The sequence below is a fragment of the Equus asinus genome, chromosome 2, assembly GCF_041296235.1.
Source record: "Equus asinus isolate D_3611 breed Donkey chromosome 2, EquAss-T2T_v2, whole genome shotgun sequence".
NCBI lineage: Eukaryota > Metazoa > Chordata > Mammalia > Perissodactyla > Equidae > Equus > Equus asinus.
Genome location: NC_091791.1, coordinates 173260308 through 173286401, shown reverse-complemented (window position 1 = coordinate 173286401; position 26094 = coordinate 173260308). Strand labels below are relative to the sequence as shown.

General features: G+C 35.3%; 1 long non-coding RNA gene across 1 annotated transcript in view; it reads left to right on the top strand.

Moving 5' to 3' along the window:
• The first annotated feature begins 5468 nt into the window (after window positions 1-5468).
• Window positions 5469-26094, top strand: part of LOC123283527 (uncharacterized) — an 88746-nt gene continuing 68120 nt past the window's right edge. Inside the window, exons 1-2 of the long non-coding RNA XR_006524206.2 lie at window positions 5469-5626; window positions 5947-6037. This is a non-coding gene — a long non-coding RNA (uncharacterized lncRNA). The remainder of the gene's footprint in view (window positions 5627-5946; window positions 6038-26094) is intronic.

The following is a 26094-nucleotide window of genomic DNA, read 5'->3' as shown; positions in this document are numbered from 1 at the left end:
CAGTTCTCAAATTTGGTGGAGATTTACCTCCTAACCTCCAGAGAGCTTTGAAAGCAAACCATCTGTTTAAATGATTTCCAGCAGCAATTCTGGAATATGAAGACCTCACTATCCTTAAATTCCCTCTATAAAGACAAGCAAGCTGTGTTTCTACTATTCTGAGTATTAAATCAATATAGCATAGCAACAAATATACTTAAAAACTGTAGATTAATACTCAAAATTACATAGAGAATAGTGACAGCTAAAGTTAAAGCAAGCAAACAAATGACAATAAAATCAGTTAACACCCCACTTAAAAGGAAGGATTCAGTGTATGTCTTAGGTTCAGTGTGATTTAGCCCAATCTCTGAGGTACATATCATGAAACCTACCAGATGATGAATAGACAAAGAATGCTTCCCTACATGATGATAGCATTCCTATCCTGTACAAACCGGACCAGAAAAGTCGGCAGATAAAATTTCAAAGCTCTTGTAATAAGGCTTTAAACAAAAATAGTGTGTGTATCATTTGGGGATGGAGGAAGAACCAGGATCTAATAATTCAAATTATTTCCCTTAAATATTCTGGCTAACCATGATTTGTTGCATGCAGCAATAAATTTCTCTCAAAGCACAAAATATGTCTTAAAACTACTGACACAGTAGTTAGAGTGTATGGGATTTGAGGCTCTCATCATGCATTTTTAGGCATTGAAATGTTGTGGTTTTTCTTTGACAAATAATGTGGAAGGAGGAACATTGTTGGCAATTCTTGGTTATAAAGAGATATATGTCTTCATCAAATTCAATTCTACAGGTATTTTTAAGCACGTACATTTTATGGTTATTCTTTCTTTCACAGTGGACAAGCTTCTTAAGAAGCTCATGGTCTAAAAGGGAGGAGAAATACATCCTAAAAGAAGAGAGAAACAAAGAAAAGAGCCTCTGACTGTGTCTTTGAGCATAAAACAAAGCTTTCTGGAGGTGGGGGATTAAGCAGGTGGGGGAAAGAGGAGGTGAAGATGAGTGGGCCAGGCACCATGGACACATGGAAAGGTCTCGATGTGAGAAAAAACACAGACTTGCAAGGAATTCAGTAGGCTGAAGTGAATCTACACACTTTTTGCTGTGCTTTTTTTGTTGTTTATTTCTAGCTCCTAAAAGATTCTTTAAATATAATTTCTATTATTTGAGGTATCCACACGGTTTCAGTAATTAGCTATAACCCCAAAGATCTTGTCTCAAACACAGCAGTCAGAAATTTTTATTCAGGATTCCAAAGCAACGTTTGCAAAATCCTTGTTGTAGATCGCTGGCTCCCAAACAGGCACATGTAAGCTTTGCTATGCGTTCTCCCTAAGAGGTAGGAGGGTACATTTGTATGCCTAATAACGTCCACCCAGCTGTAAGGGTATCGATATTCTACATCTGCCTCAGGAAACAAGTTGCCGTCAGTTTTGAGATGCATATTTGTGACTGCAAGCTGATCCAATCATTGTCATATTAATCTGACTGCTTCTCTAGATCGATAGAGAGCACTTATGACTTCACAACATTTTACATATGGAATTGCAAATCTTTCTGGCAGTGAGATGGTCTGGAAAAAAAGGATTAGTAATTCAAAGTACATTTTCTGTCACTCATGTTTTGTGTTTGCAGTACCAGCACAAATGAAGACCTTGATTTCCAACTTTATATCATACTTACAATCAAAATATAGATAGTACTAAAATAGAGCTTTGAACTCCTCTCTTTACTATTATTATTATAAATAAGATTTTCATGCAATATCTGGAAAATCCTCAGACTAAGAGTGCCAAGATGGTGAACAGTGCTTTGTCTAACAAGATCAGTTCCCTGCTAAAGATCCTTAAATGTCTGACTCTCTGTCACCTTTGAGATACTCAGAAAGGCGCACAACACAACCTATGGACATCGCTAACCTCATCTCTTGTTAGGTTTCCATCCTATGTTTTAACCATATTGAATTGTTTCAACTTTCTGTTACAAGCCAACTCAGGTTCTCACCTCCCACCTGTGCACTTGTAATTTTTGTCTGCTTGATGCTCCTTCCCCAGGCCTCCCAATCTGGATTAGGTGCCACTAAAAATTGCTTTTTATGCACCTTATCCTTTATCAAAACTTTTGTCACATTGCCTTTGCTCATGTGTTTTCACTCCCAGTGAAATAGAAGCTGCATATTGCAGGCAGCTCTGTCTTTCAAATACCCAATATTTCTAGTCGTTAGTAGTTGCTTAATAAATATCTATTGAATAAATAAATAAAAATATGTGGATAAACACTGTTTCTCCTTCCCTTTATATGGACTTTTTAAGGTGGGCTTAGGAATGCTGAGTTGTTTTTCCTCTGTCTTCTTATTGAGTTTTTATTCATTTAATTCACGTGGTAGGGAAAATTGATTTTCTTGCCTGATAGCTTAACTCAGCAGTACAGTTTTGACAACGCTGGAGCTTGGTGTTTTGTTTTTGTGTTTTTTGTTCTCTGAATGGATTTCATTGGTTTGTTCTGTACTGTTTACCATTATAATCTGAATTTCAGTAAAAGTATTGAAGTGTCACAAGCTGTGTGTGTGTATGTGTGTGCATGTGTGTGTGGTAGTTGCTTGTGAGGTTAGTGGGTTTAATATACATTATTCTTTACTTTTACTGGACTAGTTTATGCGCATTATAAGAGATAGGTCTTTTTTTTTACGACAATGTCTGAAATTATTATAGGATAATACCATAATTTTGTGGAGTTTCATTTACAGATTTGGCATCTTGAAATGAGAAAGCAACACTACCAAATATTTGTTATTTTGACCAATCTAAAACTGTCTTTAATAACGTAGTCTTTTTGTACAGCACCTTAAAAAATTCCATCATAAAATGTCCTTTGATTTTTATAAAAACAATATTTAATAATTATTATCTCCACCTTACACGGATGTGAGTGAATCAAAGAGATATTAAAATAACTTACCGGAGATCAAATTGATAGTGACAGGACACATTTCTCCTGAATCTCAGCCCTGGCCTCTGTTCAACTGACCAACAAAATAGAATCAATAATAGGAATTTACTTAATTAATATTTCCAATAATGATTTCACAGACGTTCACCTGTCTTTTCAAAGAAAACTTTCCCTTTTAAAACGGTTATCCCTCAAGTTATCGAGAAGGACAATGATGTGAGAATGGGAAGACACCGGTAGACATAATTATGGGACATACATTTTTTAGGAAAAGTATAAAGAAATTTAGATCATTAAATGGATAAGGAGGTGATGCAGCATATTACCAGGTGGAAATAAAAATTTCTGAGTCCTCCCAAAGTTCCCCAAGTAAGCATAGAGGTGTTGACAAATCCAACCACATGAATGACACTTTCACTGGATGTGAAGAAGCTCAGCTTTGACATCGTCAAAGGATTTATATAGTTCTGCTGCTGAGTCCTCCCCACCCTCACCACATCTGTCCTGGGCACTGGCTGTGGGCTTGCTTGCTTATTAGTACACATAACTGGAACAAAACTAGCCAAGAGTATTTTTCCTGAATGACTAAGTGAAGAAAAGTCAGTTTCTAAGGTGGAGCATCCCCTACAGTGTTTCTAATGGGTTGGATGGCACTATTAGCATTTGGAACAGGATGCTTAGCATCCCTGGCTCCTACTCAATAAATTCTAGTGCTCTCTTTTGCTCATTGTGGAAAACACCCTCCTTGCCTTTACAAATGCCCTAGTTTAGACCCATGGAATGGGCTGCCTGAGAATTCTCCCTGCCTCAAATGTTTTGGGAAAAAAATCTGCTTTCACGTCTTCAATATTTGTTGGAAAAATGTTATAGCATTTCCTGTAATTATCCTGTCCGTCATTCACTTCTGCAAAATCATCTAAAATACAATCGTATTTTAGGGCTAATGTATATTTATTATATATCACATATATGTCCATATGTTATTATCTTATGATAACAATGAACACTGTGTGAGAGATATCAGACAAATGGAACAGGACAGAAATATTTCATATAATTTAAAGTTAAAAAAGCACAGACCTACTACCATCCTCACTCTCAGTAAATTCAGACACACTTTAGAGAGGGACTCATTCTCTATTTGAACTCTTTTCTTGACAGGAAGTAAGTAACTTTACATTTCTGAACAACCATAATTGTTGAAGTTGTTAGAAATGTTTTCCTTATATGTCATTAGCTGCTTACCTATAAACTAGTGGTTTTAATTTTGACATCTGAATGACACAGAATAAAAATAATGTATATATTTTCCAAGGAAATACTTGAAGATTTTAAGATAGAAAGCTCTTTACGTATGAAATATTCTCAGTCCCCTCTTTCATTCCACATACAGCAAAATTTCCAAATATTTCTCCACTCTGATCCCTTTAGTCCAGACACATTGGAGGCAGTTAATGTGTCCTTGATATGCAGACTCCCAATATATAAAATTTGCAATAGCTTTTGTTGTTGCTGGCAACCACAACTCACTGTTAACTAAGACTGAGTTTTCAATTGATTTTAAACTTTACACTTTTGTGCATGCAATAAATATCTCAAAATCCTATTTGAAGTTAGTTTTTTTATGTAAAGATTTTTATATAAATGTAGTGTCTTATGTAATTCTCTACCTCAATTCGTATGCTACTTTCAGTTCATAATTCTGATTATGCATTCAGTATTTTGGCTCTCCTTAGCTTTGTCTTCCATATACTTGATAAACTTAAAATTGTGATAATGACGTCTGTCTGTTTTTAATAATAAAGTCTAATAACTTATATGTGTAATAAATTATATTACACATTTAAAGTTCAACAGTGCTTACATAGCACACCCTTAATGGCTATCAGTTCACTTTCCTCTCCCTGCCTCAGCTCACCTCTTTCAACATTTATTGAATGATTCAAGGTGAAACCCTATAAGACACCACCAATAATTGCCCTCTAGTTTCACTATGATCTATTAACAATATTATTGGAAATGGTGATTAACTAACTCTTAATATGTCAACCTGTAATTCATTCAGTCTGTAGTCTCCTATATTGTCTCAAATACGTTGCAGTAGAATTTGTTTAATGCCCTAAGAAATCCAGATATATTATGTCTACACTGTTCATACCTTCTATCACTTTAGTAATGAAAAGCGACAACCATAAAGTAAATTAGATGGCAAGATTTGCTCTTACTAAATTCATTCAGTTACCTAAGTGATTAACAAGTTATTTTTCTTTTGTTTTTAAGTTTTAAATTTCAAACATAGAGAAAATAGAAATGTATAACATAGAACATAAAAACACACAAGGAAATAGACATGCATTATGGCAGTAACTAATTTTCCCCCAGATTTCATCCTGATCTCTTTCCTTTTTGTAATAGAAATCAACTTCTATTCTCAGAGCTTTGGCATTGCACTTAACTGGCCAGTTACAGGTCATATTTCATAATCTCCTTGTACTGCGTGTAGACAAGGACTCCGTCTTTATCAATGGAATATGAGTAGAAGTGGGTGTGCAACCTCGACATCATCTCCCTAAAAGAAAATTGCCTCCTTTCCGCTGCCTCTCTAGTTCCCTCTCATAGGCTAGAGATGGAAGCGTTGCTGATGTCCCAGCTCCAACTAAGCAATTCAGGTAAACACCCATTTGAATGCTAGAGCTTAAAATAGAAGGAAGTCAGATTCCCTCTTGACCTTGTGAAGCAGACTTGCCTACCTAGATGTTGTCATGTAATGTGGTGAAAATAAGCTTCCATCTTGTTTTTAGCTTCTGTCTTTGGGATCCATTTGTCACATAATTAGCTTATATCTTAATTTTTACCCCTATATACCCACTGCTAAATATTTAAACATTAACATTTACTATATTTGCTTAGGATTCTTTTAAACAAAATAAATATTAGAGGTACTATTGAATCATTTCTCTCAGTCATCGTATTTTCCTCTCTCTTCCAGAAGTAATTGCCATGCTGAAGACTAGTAGGAAAGACTACTTATTGCTTTCACTGGGATTTGCCATTGAACCAGCAAACAAGAACTGAAAAAGGTACACTACGAAAGGCTACAAATGATTAAATAAGCATAGCTTCTCAGTGCCTGCCTAGCTCCTTACAGAGGTGCATTAACAGTTTAGTGAGAAATGCAGTCTGTGCAGAATGAGACATTTGCCACACTGGGCAATCCAGTGTTTTATCCCATTAGGCTTGGGAAGGGAAATGTGTGTCCTTGAGGTCTAGTTGGCACTTTAAAAGAAATTTCTTTTGCTGAGTTACAGTGATATTCTGCTGTTATTGCATCATCAGACTTTAAGAAAACTAGCCTTGGCCTATTAAGCTTTATACTTTCCCTACATTCAATGATATTTTTAAATGAGATGCTCAGTCTTCACAAACCAGCTGTTGAATTCAGGGATAAAGAACTGTTGAAGGATGAGCACTCGATTACATTGCAACTGTCGCTCGATAAATGTTTGTTAAATTATATTGAATGCATATTAGAATATAATCCAGTCATAACTAGCAAAAATGAGGTATCAATTCTGAGAAGAGTAATATTTTCTTATGGAATTCTTGCTGTGATTCAGAGTGCTCTGCTTTTTAGTGTATATAAAAATTCATACAATCATGGAAAATGTGTGCCACTTAATAAATGCAGTCATATAAAAGTGGTTTAATACCACCACAAATTAGATATTTGCAAATGAAACAACTATATGTATATCAGCAGAATTAATTAAACATTAATGTCCAGTTCCAAAATATTCCATCGTTCACTTAGCTATCTACTGAGTTTTATATCTTTACTACCTTTACCTTCACCATGGAGTAAATATATAGACATTTACTGTTTTCATTTTTTCTTGGTCCCAAAAGTTGGTGATAAATGTTTATAAAATATGGATGTTAAAAGTTTAAGGAGCAAGAAATCCTTTTGCAGAACAGTTTAAAATATTAATTTCAGAAATCCTCAGACACTGTGTACTAGTGACCAGAGCTTGATCTTTACCTTACAGCCAATCTTTCCACCACAATACCCCCAAATTAATCCCAGTAATTCTGTGTTAGCTTGAGATTCCGTTGAGAAAAGAGCCTGAAGTAAGAGATCAGATATAAAGTGTTTGTCTGGGGATTTGATCTAGTCTAGAGGAGTGAGAGGACAGAATCATGAAACAGGCCAAGAGGAAAAGCCAGTTCAAGGGTCCATTATTGAGCCAGTTTCTGTCATGGACAACTGTGGCCCAATTCCACCGGAGAAGCTCTGGATTTCTGTGTAGAATGTGTCCCAGAAGGGTCTGCCTCTTATCCAGAAAAGGAGAGTAGTTTTTGCCTTTCTTCTCCCTCTGACATATCTTTAATTCTAAGATATTTCAATTTTATTTCATAAATAATAATATATTATATATGCTGTAATAACTTTTTTAGATATTATTAAATAATAATATTTCAGATGACCAAAATAAGACTCACCAACATTAAATAAATTCCCCAAGTTTGTCCAGAAGTAAGTAGTAAAAGCGAGGACTTGAAGACAATTTTCCAGTCAGGAAAAAGATGGTATAATAAAATTTGTATAACACAGGAGAGTTTAATGAAGGGGTTGTCTATGAAGATATCATGTAGGAAAACCAGCAGGGATAGGGCAATGTCCCATAGATAGTGTCGGGGTGGGCAGAGTTCTACCCCTATGTCTAAAGGAGTACAGGAAAGAAGCTGTTACCAGAAAGTGGAAGAAGAGCATTGCATGGAGAAGACTATATTGCCAGGGAGTGTGGCTTTTGAGAGTAGAACACAGCCAGCCCAAGACTGTAAGGACAAGGCAGGGTGAATAAACATCTCTGAGAAGCTGAAGAGCAAGAGGGATATGAACGTAGTTGCTTCATCCTCTTGCTGCAGATTTTAACAAGGTGGAAATGAGAGGACAGCAGATCTGGGTAAAATAGAAAACAAACAGAAGACATCCAGTACAAGAAGACCATCCGGTTCCAAAGCCATATTTTTAATCACTATGTTATTAAGCCATTCTTAAAAAAGACGTTGTATGATATGAATATTTGTACAGAAAGTTTGTTCTGCAAGCTAATGTATGAAAAAGGACAGGGCGGGGGCTGGCCCCGTGGCTGAGTGGTTAAGTTCGCGCGCTCCACTGCAGGTGGCCCAGTGTTTCGTTGGTTCGAATCCTGGGCGCGGACACGGCACTGCTCATCAAACCACGCTGAGGCAGCGTCCCACACGCCACAACTAGAAGGACCCACAATGAAGAATATACAACTATGTACTGGGGGGCTTTGGGGAGAAAAAGGAAAAAATAAAATCTTTAAAAAAAAAAAGGACAGGGCGGATACTGGAAGTGGGGAAATCAGGTTGATTTGCAATGATCAAAGAGAGAGATTGAGGGCCTACAACTGTTGTTGCAGTATGTGTGGACTGATTGTGAGTACATTTCAGAGGTAGAGTCAACAGTACTTGACAACTAAATTGCATATGCAAATATGATAAAAGAGAATGAAGAAGTCATCTTTGTAGGCATGGAGGTCTTGCACAAAATGGCACTATTAAAAGAAACAGACAAAATAGAAATTGGAGCAGGTTTAAAAAGGATCAAGATTATTTAATTTGGGGGCAGACTATATTTGAAATTCTAATGGAATATACCAGTGAAAACATCTAGCCAGTTGTTGGAAATGCAGCAGTATATCTCTTGGGGGGAGGTCAGAATTTGGAATACCAACGAGGGAGTCATCTGCAAGGAGTGATATTTATAGTCATGAGTTAGGATAAGGAAAAAAGACATTATATATGTGGAGAAGTGCTTTCCATAGAATGTACAATTTAGATGAAAGGTTAAATTCACTTGAAAGACATAACACATTTAATATTGTATCTAATAACAAAACTTCAAAATATACAATGCAAAAAGTAAGCAAATTAAAAGTATAAAATGAGAAACTGACCTTTAGAAAGAGATATTTTAACCTATTTTAGCAATCAGTAGATTAGTCAGTCAAGTTGACACATAAAATTAACTACCATACTTTCCCAACATCATATTTTAAAAAAATCAATTCCCATCAGATAAATTGGTGAATGTAAGGAGTGAGATTTTAAAACTTTGAAAAGATACAAAGTGCCAATGTCTTTAAGAGTTTGGAACAGGGAAATATCTTTTTTGAGGGTACTACAAGCTCAAACTACAAAAAAAGAGTGATTAATTAGACTAAATTGAAATTGGAATTATGTAATTGTATATATCAAGAACATAATAAAGAAAATGAAAAGATTGCTCAATAACAAAAAGAAATCTGCCACACTTACACTGACAACAAATTAATATATAAAACATCTGTTTAAAAATCCCTATTTACCAATTACAAAAAATCAACAATACTTAAGAAATATGTGTAAAAGATATACATACATAGACTGCAAGAAAAAATATAAAGAAAGACACTCAAAATAATTATTAAACAGAATACAAATACTACGAGAGACCATTCATATACACCATACTACCAAAAATTACGAGTATGACAATATCATTTGTTGAGAATTATGGATGTAAACAAAGACTGTTACACTGTTGATAGTTAGGTAAATTGACAGTCCCTCTAAGGAAAACAACTTGTGATTACCTAGTAAACTTGAGCATATATATATGACTTAATAATTTCACTCATAGACATATACTGTAGAAAAATGCTTGCATATATACCCAGGAGATATATTCAAGAATATGCATAAGTGTATTATTCATAAGCACAACAAATTGGAAATTACCTAGATGTTCATCAATAATACAATGGGTAAATTGTGTTACTGGCATAAATGAACACCTTAGAGCTGTAAAAATGGATAAATTACGGCTACACCATCAACTTGGAATGTTCTCAAAAGAAAAATATTGAATTACTAAAGCAAGTGTCAGAATACATCAAGCATAATTTAACATATATAAAATTTAAAACCTTGAACAAGTAAATAATATATTTTTAGAGAGCACATATATACGGTAAACTGAAAAAAAAAGAAACAAGTAGAGTACAAAGATCAGAAAATCATAAAGTGGTTACCACTACAGAGAAGAGAGATCTGACCAGAAGTGGGCACACTGGGAATGTGGCAAATTGTATTTTCCCAAAATGGCTATAGTAATATCTCCAGGCCCACATACTTTTCCAGAAATATGCCATTTTCTCCTCAATAGATGGAGTTCATTTACCCTTTCCTTGAACTTTGTGACTGTCTCAATGTATGGAATAAGACAGAAGTGATGGTGTATGACTTTCAAGACCCAGTCATCACTGATAATACAACTTTTGCCTGATTCCCTCTCCCCATTTTGAGATGCTTATCGTTGAGACACATTCACCATATCATGAAACCACCTAGGACACATGTAGATGTTTAGTCCTAGCTAAAGTCCCAGCCAACAGCCATCATCAACCACCAGACACGCAAATGAACAAGTCTTCTCTGACTCCAGCCTTTAAAGTGCCCAGCTCTAAGTGAACGATACAGAGATAAGCTGTCAGCCCAGCCCTGCAGAGCCCAGTTGAAATTGTAGATTCGCGAGGAAAACAAATGCTGTCATTGCTTGGCAGCATTTAATTATGAGGTTGCTTGTTATGCAGAAATAGATAACTGGAACAGATTCTGCTACTTAGAAGTAGAATGTCACTAAAACAAAATCCAGAGCATGTGGCTTCAGACATGGGTGGTGGGTTGGAATGACAGTGAAGAGAGTGCTAGTAGACACCCAATGGGCTTTAAGGAGCTTGTAGGTGAGAGCTTAAAGGAAAGGGAGGATTATTAGAAACTAGAGGAAAGGGAGTCTTTTGTGTAATGGAGAAAAGTTTACCAGCACTTTCCTGAAGTAATGTGGATAATGGGAAAGTACCTAATGAGCTGAACAATCTAGCAAAGGTGGACTGTTGGAGATACTGTCGGTCTCCTTGCAGCTGTCTACAGCAAAAGCTGAGAGGAAGAAGATAAGTTAAGTGCATATGAAGGAGCCAAGACTTGTTGGGCTTAAAAACAAAACTACTGCTCATTTTCAGCCTCTCCAAGATTCTCAAATTAAGAAGGGCTTCCAAGCAAAAATCAATCCAGAGAGAGATGATAAGATTCTTGGTTATGATCACAGAAAGACAAAAGGCAATGCCTCAGAGAACTGTTCAGTCACATAAAAGTTCTTTTAAAGATCTTCAAGGCCTGCCTCACAGATTTCCTCCTTAGAAAGAGGGAGCGGGGAGAGGATGTCCTTGAACCTAATCAGAAAATAATGAGCTTTCTTATTCTCACATTTGTAATCCCTCACCCAAAGCATCATTAGAATACAACCATCCCTTAAGACAGCTGTGGTCATTCATTTTGCTGTTTACACATGCTTTTATTTCCCTCTGTGGCCATTAAAACAATTACAGAAACTTGTAAAATTTGTAATCGGTATTTATCAAGAAACAAACAAATTATGATGATCTAAAACAGAATGGCAGCTAAAGGGCTTTACTCCAAAACGATCAGATTTTCTGAGTAACTGATATGTCAGAACTATTCCCAGTGAGGATTTAACCAGAATTTTTATCCATCATTCATTAAATTGCAACACTGTGTTACTTTATAAGCCCTCACTGAAAAAGCATCCTTACTAATGTTATTATCAATTATTTTAATTAATAATAATAAATTATTAATTTTAATTAATAATTAATGATGGATGCTGGGTACGTGTGGGTTTGCTATAGTATTCTCTCTTGCTTTATGGATTATGGATTATTTGAAAATACCCATAATAAAAATTTTTTTTTAAAGAATGCCTCATTTTGATAATTTAAAATATACAGTTCTAGAGAAATAGGTTTTATACAATCTGTACAAGTTGATAATTTGTTAGTATACAACTTCTTAATCATAATTCCTTGCTTTATTTTAGAACATGAAACTTCTATGAAATGCTTCCTTTCACATGCTCTGTATAGAAGAAAAAGTCCATAATGCGATAATTAAAAACAAACTCCAAATAAAGTTGTTTACAAATCAAAAAGGGGAGGGTACTTGTAAGAAGCTTAAAGATTTCCCACAGCACATTTAAAGGAAGGGCTTATCCCAATGAGATTTATAAGTAAGATTTTGTTTAATGAATTGAATCCCAGTAACATTCGTAGGAAAGCCACAGAATTTTAAAGATAATTGTTTGAGGGGAAAACACTGGTTTGGCCTGAACTGCACAGATATTATTACAAAATGGAAGAAGATTCTCTTTTAGTTTTAATTTCTCCACATCCGGGAAAGGGGAGTACTCATCTGGCGATTCTGAATGCAGACCAAGGGTCAAAACCTAGACCAGGCAGAAGGCAGATTGTGGGGAAGAGACATCCAGCAAAGCTTTTAACAATATCCAGGGCCTCCAGAGATAGAACTGGAAACTTGCAGAACTGCTAGAACACAGCCAGACTTCCCTTCAAGCTGAAATCAGAGATTGTGTGAAGACTTTGGCTGAAAGCTTCTGCAGGGCAGAATAAAATGTCCTCCAGTCACAGGGTCCTGAGAAAACAACTGCCAGAGGAAAGGGGCAAGAGAAACAAAATAGGCAAGAGATGAAAACCCTAGAAGGGGTGCTGGATTGACCCTGAATCTGCACAGCTCCTTTGCATACTACAGTGTGGGCCAATGCTGGTGCAGTTACAGGCGAAGAATCCAAGGCTGGTCCTGTCAGAGGCGATTGCTGGGGACAGGGAAAGCAACAGTCATTTGACAGTCACAGAGGTTGGAGGGTTACAACTGACATCTTCAGGAACCTCAAACACACACTCAGTGTGTTTCACTTGGAAACACTGTCCAAATTACGAAGCCCTATGCGGTGTGAGACTAAAAACCTAATTAAAAAGCTCTGGAGGTTAGGACAGAACTAATATATGAGAACTGAGCAAAGTCCTGCCACACTCCAAAATCAAAATACACAAAAATACAAAGGCAGCCCAGAGAGAGAATCATTCTTACCCAAACTGTGTTCCAGCTCCCTCACAGCCTAATCCTCGAATGAACTGAGGTGACCAGGTCATTCGTCTGTTTGCCCAAGACAAAAAAGGAGTAACCCTTTCTCATGGAAGATAATATCATCTGCAGTTTTCAATGTTATTTTAGAGACATGCTTTAGAACAAAATAAAAATTAGAGACATGTAAGTAGGCGAGATTATTTGAGCAATAATCAAATATCATACTTAACGGAGAAATCCTGACAGCTTTCTCTCTGAGATTGGGAATGAGAAAACAAAACCTGTTCTCATCATTTCTATTCAAAATTGTACAGGGAGTTGTAGCCAGCAAAATAGGCAAATAAAAAAAAAAAAGAATTATGAAGCAATAAATAAAATTGCCCAAGAAATCTATGGATGAAATTTTAAAAAAGTTTGCAAGATTTGCAAAATACAAGTTCAATATGCAAAAACCATTTTAATTACTATATGCCAGCAATCAAGAGAAAATGAAATTTTAAAATAATATCCTGAAAAATATTAAATAAATGTAATACATGATGCAGTAGACCTCAACACTGGAAAATATAAAATGTTACTGAGAGAAATTGAACACTACCTGAATAAATGGAGAGATGTGCTATGTCCATGATTTGGAATACTTAATAATGTTAAAATAAAAATCTATGCAAAATAATTTATAGATTACATCAATATTTAATAAAATTATCATTAGTTATTTTTGCAAAATAAGTAAACTGATCTTAAAATTCACAAGAAATACAAATAGTAAGGTATACACAGAGCATTCCTGAAGGAGATTGCTATTGAGAACTTAGAGTGCTGTATATGAAGAACTCTAGGAAAGCTCTAGTAAATAAGACCTTACGATATTGGTATAAAGGTGGACAAAATGAAAAATTGAACAGAATAGTCATTCCAGAAACAGAATAACACATATACAGTCACCTGACTTATGACAAAGGGGACACTACAGTACAATGAGGAAATAATGATCTTTTCAATAAAGTGCCAGAATAATTCAAAATCGATATGGGAAAAAAATGTATCCTGAGTTCTGCTTTTGACTACGAGGATGTAACAGGGTCTGGAATTATTCTCCCTCTGGAAACACCTAAGAATACTCAAGAAAATATATGAAAAACTATTTTCAGGCAGCGTAAGACCATGATCCTTCCAGAAAGAATAAAATTAAGCACAGTTGGCCCAACAATTGGCCAGGGTTTCTGTTTGGAGGCAAGTTCTAGATTGCAGTACAAGGAGGCAGGACTCAAACAGAATCTAGAATTCTCATTGAGTTGAGGAGAGAGATTGAAGTTTGAGGAGATCATGGTGACTAGAATTTGAAGAGGAAAGCATACAAGATGAAGAAACTATATGGAGAAAAAATTCCAGAGATCAGCATCAGGTTTCCCATCATTCTTAACTGACTACTAATTTGCACATGTATCAAGTTAAACCACATGAGATTTGGAAAAGAATAATAATCAGGGAAGATTATAAATAATAGCATGTAATTCAAGCAATTTCCAGAACTCACACAGAACAAGAAATTGTTTTAATTCTTACCAACCAGAATGGAGAAGCCTCCTCGAATACATGAGACATTCAGAAGAAACTGCAGTAAAGCCCTGACAGCAGTGGGGCTGTTTGTCTCAGAGTAATAGTCCCATTAGCTTACCCTAAAAAGAGCTTAAAACCAAGCTCATAATGATCCAAGTCATCCACAAACAATTGGACCGACAGCCGGAAAAATGTCCAACGATCACCAGAAAAATACAACAAAATCTAATGTTAAACCATAAAGATCACAATGTTTGGCATTAAATCAAAAATTACTGCATATATCAACAAGCAGATAAATAAGAAAAGAAAGAATGAGTTAATAGAAAAAGAGAAATTATAGAGATGATGAAATTGCCAGTTGGCAATCATTTTGCAATACATATAGATATCAAAACATTATGGAGTTAACCTTAAACTAATATAATATGTCAATTACATCTCAGTAAATCTGGACTAAAAAAGAAATGAACAATCATGGCTTTCAGAATATTTGTTAAAAATATCTAATATACACTTGATAATACAAGGGAAAAAATGAACATAAAGAAAATAAAATTGGAAGATACAAAACATAGAAATTCTAAAGATAAAAGAAACAGTATCTGAAATGAAAATTTTACTCGAGTAAATAGGCAGACATGGCTATGTTAATATCAGAAAAGGTAGACTCCAGAATAATTATTACCAAGAAAAAAGAAGGATGTTTCATAATGACAAACTGGTCAGTTTATCAAGAAACAGAAAAATCTTAAATGTGTATGAACACAACTTAAAAAGCTTCAAAATATATTAATCAAGACTGACAGAACTGAAAGAAGAAATAGAAAATTTTACAATTATAGTGGAATAGAGGGTTTAACCTATCCCTCACATTAATTGATAAAATAGCACTCAAAGAGTAAAGATAAAGACATGAACAACAACATCAATCAACTCAACTTTATTGACATTTACAGAACATACCAAACAAATCCGCCAAATTCACATTATTTCCAAGCTTACCTGGAGTATTCGCCAAGATTGACCAAATTCTGGGTAATAAAACAAATTCTCAACAAATTTAAGAATATTTAAATAAAAGAATGTTCTCTGACAACAATGGAATAAACTAAAAATCAATAACAGAAGATATCTGGAAAATTCGGAATTATTAGAATATTAAAAAGCAAATGTTAAATAATACAAGACTCAAAGAACAAATCACAAGAGGATTTAGAAAGTGTTTTGAACATAATGGAAATAAGTATACTACATATGAAAATTTGAGGAATGTAGCTGAAACAGTGCTTAAGAGGAAATTTATAAGATTAAATGCTAATATCAAAAATAAGAAAGGTCACAGGCCAATGACAATGTTTCCAAATTAATAAATTATAAAAACAAGAACAAATTAAACCCAACATACACAGAGGGAGAATAATAGAAATCAGTAAAATAGAACACAAAATAACAATATATAAGGTCAGTGAAACTGAAAGGCTTTTTTTAATCAATAAAATTATTAATAAGCATCTACCCAGTTACAGTTGAAATAGGGAAATATGTTTTTATCTCTAAGTGTTTTAGGCTTTTGGGTGCTATTTTAAATGGTATTTTTTTAAGATCATGACACACCTTCCATACATTTAAAGGGATAATTATGGAACATAATGAACAACTTTAGGTTATACAATAGTATGCTGTACAAATACTTTGAAAGACAAAAATTGCCAAAACTAGCTTAAGAAGAGATAAAACATCTTTGCAGCTCTATACTTATTAAAGAAAGTAAATGTATAATTAAAATCTTTCCATAAAGAAGACTCCAGATCAACATCGTTTCTAACATTTAAGGAAGAATTAACACCAATCCCACACAAAAACTTATATAAAATAGAGGAGAAAGGAACACTTCTCAACTCATTTTCTCAGTACTGCCTTATCCTGATAACAAAACAGACAAAAATAGTAAAGAAATCAAAAGTACAAAACAATATCCCTCATAAACTGAGGAAATCCTTATGAAAAATTTAACAAATTAAATCTAGCATCTTATCAAAAGATAATACACCAATTCCATGTGGGGTATACCTCCTGGATTCAAGATTGATTTAACATTCTAAAAATCAATGCAATTCACATAAAAAAATTTATGATAAATGCATAAAAATTTATGCATAGTAAAAGCAATTTGACAAAAATCAGTACATTCAAAATAAAAACTCTCACTCCAATGCCACATTCTTTTGATTACGGAGAGGAATTTATTACTATATAGAATCAGGTAGAGAATAAGTCCTTCAAATTTGTTCTTTTTCAAAATTATTTTGGCTCTTGTAAAGGTGTTGAATTTCTAAATACATTTTAGAATATCAGGTTGTCAATATCTATCAAAAAATCTGCTGGAATTTTGAGCTGGATTGTATTGATTTATAGATCAGTTTGGGGAATACTGACATCTTAACACATATCATGATATATCACTTCATTTCTTTAGGTCTTTAAAAGTTTCTCTTAGCAGTGTTTTTAGTTTTTGGTGAACAGGTCTCCACATATTTTGCTAGGTTTATCTCTAAGTGTGTCATGCTTTTGGGTGCTATTTTAAATGGTGTATTTTAAAAAATTCAATTCTTAACTGATTGTTGCTAGGATATAAAAACACAATCTACACAATCTACCTCTGTATTTTGACCTTGTATCCTGCAACCTTGTAAACCCACCTATTATTTCTAGTAGTTTTTTAAAGATTCCTTATTCCTATGTGCAAGATTATTTCATCCTCAAATAAGAAAATTTTACTCCTTCTTTTCCAATATGTGTTCCTGATATCTACAAAGACAGAGTAAATTTGCAATGCCATGGAAAAAATGATATATTTTGCATATCCCAATATTCAAGACGCCCTTCTAGCTCCAATAAACTCTGGACCAGTGGCTTTTAAATATTTTTGTTTTATTGTAGTTCAAAGTAGGACACAAATTTTTACATTGCATCAGTGTCCACCCACACATACACACATGCATACATAATTGAGACAAAAATTCACATTTACCTCAAAAATGTGACACACTGATATTTCCTATTATATTTAATTACGTAATATTTTACTTTATTGTATTTTAAAATACTTCTCAAAACCCATTAAAATATCTGCTAATGGGTCACAACTTACTGTTTGAAAAGTAAAGTGCTATAAACACTGTAAATTTCTGCCAGAACTATCCCCACAGAGGAAGTTAGCCTTGCAGTAAACACAAAGGCTTCAGAATTTATTCATTTATTTACAGTCATTCAACAAATATTTATTGAGCGCTCACTGTATTGGTTTCCTAGGGCTGCTGTAACAGAGTACGACAAACTGGGTGACTTACAACAGAAATGTACTCTCCCACAGTTCTGGAGGCAAGTCCAAAATCAGAGTCAGTGGGGCCATGCTCCTCCTGCTAAAGGCTCTAGGAAAGAATCTTTCCTTCTTGCTACCACCTTTTGTGTGTCCTGGCTTTCCCTAGCACATTGACACATCTCCTCAATCTCTGCTGCTGTCTTCCCCTCATCTTCTCCATGTCCATGTCCTCTCCTCTTCTTGTAAGGATACCAGTGATCAGGTTAGAGCCTGACCCAAATCCAGGATGATTTCATAAGGAGATCCTTTATTAATTATATCTTCAAAGACCCTATTTCCAAATAAGGTGACATTCTGAGATTCCAGATGGACTTGAAATTTTGGGGAACTTTATTTAAGCCACTACAATTATACTTATTCTAGGTGCTGTAATAAATAGTAGAAGAAAAGCTTTCCCCTTAATTTTTTGTTTGCAATATATTGTAAAAGTGTTTGTTGAGCTATAAGTCTGGACCCATTAAAGGGTCACAATCAAAAAAAAGTTTTAATAATAGAAAAGGGTAGCAAACAGGCGATATCATATACAGTAAGGATAAATATTGTTCAACAAAATTTTGTTTCTGGTTTTGTGTATATATGTGTGCTCTAGAAGTAAACTATTTTTCTTACTGTGAGTTCTTTAAAGAGCTTGAAGGTGACTACTTTAGAACTGAGCTTCCTAACTATTTCAAAAGTGGCCTGGGCTCTTTTTCAGGCCAATGTCTGTACACAGGTCTGAACCCCACTTAGGTTTTAGAGGATTTTTTTCTTTTGACCGTTTGACTCCCTTCACCCATTTCTCCCACCCCATATCTCCAGCAACCACTCATCTATTCTCTGTATCTATGAGCTGGGTTTTTGTTTTGCCTTTTTAAAAAAATCCCACATATAAGAGAGATCATATGGTCTTGTCTTTCGCTGTCTTACTTATTTCACTCAGCATAATACTCTTGAGGACCATCTATGACATCACAAATGACAAGATTTCATTTTCATTATGGCTGAATCAATTCTATTGTATAAATGCCACAATTTCTTTATCCATTCATCCATTTATGGACACTTAGTTTGTTTCCATATCTCAGTTATTGTAAATAATGCTGTAATGAACATGGGAGTTCATATATCTCCTTTTTTGGTTAGGAAGATTGGCCCTGAGCTAATATCTGTTGCCAATCTTTCTCATTTTTTTGCTTGAGGAATATTGTTGCTGAGCTAACATCTGTGCCAATCTTCTTCTATTTTATATATGGGATGTCACTGCAGCATGACTTGATGAGCAATGTGTATATCTGCTCCCAGAATCCAAATCCACGATCCCTTTGCCACCAAAATGGAGCATGCAAACTTAACCACTATGCCACTGGGCTGGTCCTGCATATGTCTTTTTGTTAGTGTTGTGTTTTCTTCTTATCAATACCCAGAAGTGGAATTGCTGGATCATATGCTAGCTTTATTTTTAATTTTTTGAGGAAACTCCATACTGTTTTCCATAGTGGCTACACCAATTTACATTCCCATCAACAATGCACAAGGATTCTCCTTTTTACTACATCATCACCAGCACTTATTATTACTTGTCTTTTTGATAATAGTCCTGGAGCACCAGCCTGAAGGGCAGGCTTCAGGTATGGCACACGCCTTGTAGCCTACAGAGCTTCTCTCAAGGAACATAGGCTTTGGATGCTATCTTGGTGTTCTCCCTCTGCCTAACTTTAACTTGTTACCATTCCCTAGAAAAGAACTTATTCAGTCATCTAGAGCTCTGATTTTCATAATTTTCACCCAGGGGACACTGCCAGATCCCCTGGCTCTGGTGGCCAGTGGGGCTTACACTTGCAGTCCCACAGGACTGTATATATTTGCATACTTTTAAAAGCTGCTGCCTGAGAGTCTGGCTTGAAATCAGCCTGAATTTAGGTGTTAAGACCTTTCCCTTAGGGACACTGACAGGTCTTAGCACATCCCCAACTACTGGGAGCTATTAAAGACATGATAGGATGCTTGAATAAGCACAAAGGTTTGAGAGACAACAAAGAGCTGTGTCAGGGTTGAATGACAAGGTTCATCTCCTACACAAAGCCACCCCTTCAAGACTGGGAGAGGTGGTTATTTCATCTACTCTCTAGAAGCCAACACAGAGAGTCAAGCAAAATGAAGAAACAAAAGAATATATTCCAAATGAGAGAACAAGATAAAAACCTCAGAAAAAAGAAAAACTTAATGCAATGAAGATAAGTAATTTACCTGACAAAGAGTTCAAAGGAATGATTATCAAGATGCTTACCAAACTAAGGAGCAGAATGGATGAACAGTGAGAACATCAACAAAGAGATAGAAAATATAAGAAAGGACCAAATAAAAGTCACAGACCTGAAGAATACAACAACTGAACTGAAAAATACATTAGAGCAGTTCAACAGCAGATCAGATGAAGAAGAAGAAAAGATCAGTCAACTCAAAGACAAGGCAGTGGAACTCACCCAATCAAAGCAGCACAAACAACAAAGAATGAAAAAAAGTGAAGATAGTTTAAGAGATTTATGGGACACCATCAAATGGACTAACCTTTTCAATATAGGTCTCCCAGAAGGAGAAGAGAGAGAGAAAGGGACAGAAATCTTATTGAAGAAATAATGGCTGAAAACTTCCTTAACCTGGGGAAGGAAACAGACATGCAGATCCAGGAAGCTCAGAGCTCCAAATAAGATGAACTCTTAAGAGACCCACACCAAGATACATTATAATTAAAATGTCAAAAGTAAAAGACAAGGAGAGAATATTAAAAGCAGCAAGAGAAAAATAACTTGTTACATACATACCCCCATAAGACTATCAGCAGACTTTTCAACAGAAAGTTTACAGGCCAGTAGGGGATGGCATGATATATTCAAAGTGCTGAAAGAAAAAAACTTCTGACTAAGAATATTCTATCTGTCAAAGTTATCATTCAGACTCAAAGGAGAGATAAAGAGTTTTCCAGACAAGAAAAAGCTAAAAGAGTTCATCACCACCAAACCAGCCTTACAAGAAATGTTAACAGGACTTCTTTAAGCTAAAAAGAAAGGGCACTTATTAGTAACAAGAAAACATACAAAAGAATAAATCTCACTGGAAAGGTAAATACATAGTAAAGGTAGTAAATTAATCACTTATAAAGCTCGTGTGAAGGTTGAAAGACAAAGTAGTAAAAATAACTTTGATTACAATAATTAGTTAAGGGATATACAAGATAAGAAGATGTAAAATGTGACATCAAAACCATAACACGTGGAGGGGAGAGTAAAATGTTGAGTTTTAGAATGGGATCAAACTTGAGTTTCTATCAACTTAAAATAGAGCATTATAGAATATATGTAAGCCTCATGGTAACCACAAAGCAAAAACCATTAGTAAATATACAAAAGAGAATGTGAAAGGAATATAAGCATGCCGCTAAAGAAAGTCATCAAACCACACAAAGGAAGAGAGCAAGGGAAGATGAAAGGAACAGAGAGGAATTACAAAAACAGTCATAAAACAATTAACAAAATGGCAATATGTATGTACCTCTCAATAATTACTTTAAATGTAAATGGACTAAATTTTACAATTAAAAGACGTAAAATGAATCAGTGGATAGAAAAATAAGAGCCAACTATACGCTGCCTACAAAAGACTCACTTCAGATGTAAGGACACACACTAACTGAAAGTGAAGGGGTGGAAAAAGATATTCTATACAAATGCAACCCAAAAGAAAGCTGGAGTAGCTATACTAATATCAGACAAAAGAGACTTTAAAACAAAGACAATAATAAGAAACAAAGACAGCATTACATAGTAAAAAAGGGATCAATTCAACAACAGGATATGATATTTGCCAACATAGGAACACCTAAATATGTAAAGCAAATATTGACAGACCTGAAGTGACAAATGGGCAGCAATACAATAAAAGCAGGGAACTTTAATATTCTCACTTACATCAATGAATGGATCATCCAGATAGAAAATCAGTAAGGACACATCAGCCTTAAATGACGTATGAGACCAGATGGACTTAACAGATATATGCAGAACATTCCAGCCAAAAGCAACAGAATAGACATTCTTCTCAAGTGTGCATGGAACATTTTCCAGGATAGATCATATGTTAGGCCACAAAACAAGTTTTAATAAATTTAAGAGGATTGAAATCACATCAAGTATCTTTTCCAACTGCAATGGTATGAGACTAGAAATCAGTTGCAAGAAGAAAACTGGAAAATTCACAAATATTTGAAGATTAAACAACATGTTACTGAGCAAACAATGGGTCAAAGAAGAAATCACAAGAGAAATCAAAAAATGCATTGAGACAAATAAAAATGGAAACATAACATACTAAAATTTGTGGGATGCAGCAAAAGCAGTTTCAAGAGATATATTCCTTGATATAGTGATAAATTCCTACCTCAAGACATAAGAAAAGTCTCAAATAAATAAGCTAACTTTATACGTTAAGGAACTAGAAAAAGAACAAAGCCCAAAGTTAGTAGAAGGAAGGAAATAAAAAAGATTAGAGCAGAGATAAATGATATAGAGACTAAAAAGACAATAAAGATGATCAATGAAACTAAGAGCTGATTCTTTGAAAAGATGAAAAACATTGACAAGCCTGTAGCTAGGCTCACCAGGAAAAAAAAGAGAGAGGACTCACATAAATAAAATCAGAAATGAAAGAGAAGATATTACAACTGATACCATGGAAGTACAAAGGATCATAAGAGACTACTATGAACAATTATGTGCCTTGCCCTTAATTCTAATAAACACCCAAGAAAACTAAACAAGGGAATCTGTTGCCTAGACACCATTCCAAGGATTATCTAACCAGGAAAGATAAAATGTACTATAACTACAAAAGGAAAATAGTGACCAACCAGGATAAGCAAATGCCTAGTTCACTGAACTGAGAGGCTAGTGTTGGCAAGTCGTTGGATGAACAGAACAAGAATGCAATGCAGCAGTTAAGATTGGTTTTGTGGTTCATTTGTGTTAAAGGTAAATGTGGGATAACATGAGCACAGGCTGTCTGCAGCTATTTCTTGCTATGCGTGGCCTGGCTTAAATGGAGTTACAACATGTTCTTACTGATGTCAAACCTTTGGCACACCAAACCAAACCTTATTGTTAAGGAGTGTGGGTTCTCAAAGGAAAATATGTTGCTCTGGGGCTGGCTCCATGGCCGAGTGGTTGGATTCACGCACTCTGCTTCGCCAGCCTGGGGTTTCCTGGGTTCAGATCCTGGGTGCAGACCTAGTGCTGCTTGTCAAGCCATGCTGAGGCGGCGTCCCACGTAGCAGAGCCTACAACTACCCACGTAGAAAGACCTACAACTGGAATAAACATCTATGTACCCAGGGGCTTTGGGGAGAAGAAGAAGAAGAAGAAGAAGAAAAAAACATGTTGATCTTTGCAATTCAGGGATCATTTAATGCCATAGTTCTCAAAATTCTGTGAACCTTTTTAAAATAAAGAAATCTCATCCTATCCCCAGATTTCTGAATTAGAATGTCCCGAGGGTGGGAACCAGTCATATACACTTTCAAAAAGTTTCATAGATGGCCTGGAGAACTGCAAGTTTGGAAGAAAAAGGTTATCAAGAAAAATGCTGATCACGTCAAATCTATCCTTATTAGAGTATTTGCCCTGGGATTTTGTGTCAATGTCACAAATTGAAAAGAGTTATGAGAAAGAAATGTATCTACTTAAGAAAGTTAATTCCCATAACACTGGTTACTGCTACTGGGGATAAAAAAATTCAACCCACTGTCCCTGCTCCAGGAGCTCTCAGTCTAGACTTTGCCCAAAGGAAAGGCATGATGCTCACCTTGGATTGCTCTCCATTTTCATGTCGTAGTCTTAGCTTTCCTTCACAGGTTTTTCTACAGGAAGAATAATATTTTCTCTACATTTAAATGTCTCCATTTCCCATTCTTTGAAATTTCCTGTAATTAGTAACAAAAACTCATATTTGATTAGACTGTGAATTTTTTTTTGAAGTTCCTGGAGTGTGATCAGCATGACCTCAGCATCTTATTATTTTACAGAAGGTTTTTAAGTCTCTTTCTCAGAGATGAAGTACAACTTCATGCAGCCTCCAGATTTTCTGACTTTGATGATGATGTCTCCTAATGGTTTCCTAGTTTTCAGATTTGATTATACTAATGTATATAAAACATTTCAGGCACTAATGATACTATCTTTGAGAGCTGAATTTAGATCACATAAATGAGAACTCCCCGCACCAAAATGGTTCTTTGTAAAGGAATTTTGTGAAAATGCCACTCCTATCTTCACTTATGATGCCCTCTTCCTCATCATCATCTTAAATGTTTAAGGAAACACTTAAAATTTCTCATAGGAAAGACTTTTGTCATGGACAAATAGTTAGCTAGATGGCAACTCTTCCAAAGCCAGTGCTTGCTGATGCTTGCTCCCTGGCTGGCAAAAGACCCGTTTGCACAAACGCTAAGAGGTTTCTTGGCTCCACTATGTACTATAATTCACCCCGTTATGGAGGAAAACAGCTGTTTTGTGATCATCGTCTGGACATTTGCCATATTGGCATACTGAGTAAAAATCCCAACTTGACTCTCAGCACTGCAGCTCAGTCTCTAGGCTATTGGAGAACGAATGGAAGAGAGAATCCTTGGGCTTTCTCTTTTAATTCATTGACTTTGATTGTCCTCTCTAACTTATAGCATGTTTCGTTATTTATCAATAGCTCGATTGGCAGCAATATATAGCAATAAAAATATCCCTTGAAATTTTGTGTTTCCAAATCAAGATATCCAAAGATAACCACAGCCATTATAAGTAAATACCCTCGACTGCACTTCATAGTGATGTATAACTTCATTGGCTCATGATGGCACCTTATTCCCAAACCATGTACCTAGCTCAGTGGCTGGAGTCGGCACGTGGTTTGTATGCAATTTGAAGTCCATAAACGGCCCTCAATACTAGTTATCATATATTTGTAAAGTGCCCAAACACAGATTGCTTCAGGAGAAACATTACTGAGAATTCCCTCACCTCCATGAATGTAAAAACCTCATAAAATGAAACTGCATTTTAAAATTTTAATCTTAAGGGGTTTTAACAGCAAGTACACAAGACACTCGAGAATTTTGTCTAATTATTCTCCAGAATAACATAAGCACATATCCTGAAACAATTCACATGGAGTAGTCCATTTGAAATTCAGATAATACCCTCATATTCTCTTTGTAATGGTAGGTACATTTAAAAAGAAAAGAACATAATAAGATACACTGGGAAGAATAAAGAAATCACTTCCTTTTGTAGAGATGCATCAAGTTCCAGATTCCTTTGGATACGGTTACTATACTGCTGTGAGATTGCACTGATCTAACCATTACACCATGGAACAATCCACTAATAACTCACTAAGGATCATTAAACTTCACTTAAGGCAGTTAGTGGTTTATCAAAGGGACAAAAACATTAATTCCATCTCCAAATGGACTCACAGGGCATGGAGATTCTCAAATCTGTCATCCAGATGAGGGAGACATGCATATGCATATGCATTTCGATCACTGAGCATAAGTAACAGCCATCCCATTTAAAGGGCACAATTTACATTCTGCTCTTGTTTCTTTAGTACTCCAAGCCTGGGTTTGTTTATAGGAAGATAGTATTATCAAGCCTTTACCAATAAATCGTGATGCATTTTTAAGAATATCTAAAAATTTTAAGAGTCTGAAATTCTTCCCCAGACTCTAGGATTACTTTCAGATAAGGAGAAAGAAACACTCTACATATTTCTTGCAAATTGTGAATAATCATTTTCCATAGGAAATTGAAGAGGGAATCATCATACTAAATATTAGTAGTGAAAGAGTGGTGAAAGGACCTTTATCGAGTTTCCAGGAGATAACAGACACGTAGAAAAGATTGGAGCAGATCACAACTAACCTGGAACCAGAGTAGGTTCCAGAGATGCCATACAGTTGTAGGGACACAAGTATTTCCTTGTGTATATGCACAACAGCCAATTCTAGGCACACACTCTAAATCCCATTTCCAGCACTTGGAAAAGAGGATTATCAATGAAGAGATGGGCCACTGATCCTTGGAGAAGGCATAGGATGAGACACAGTTGACTAGTTATTAATTTTTAAATAATTTTCAG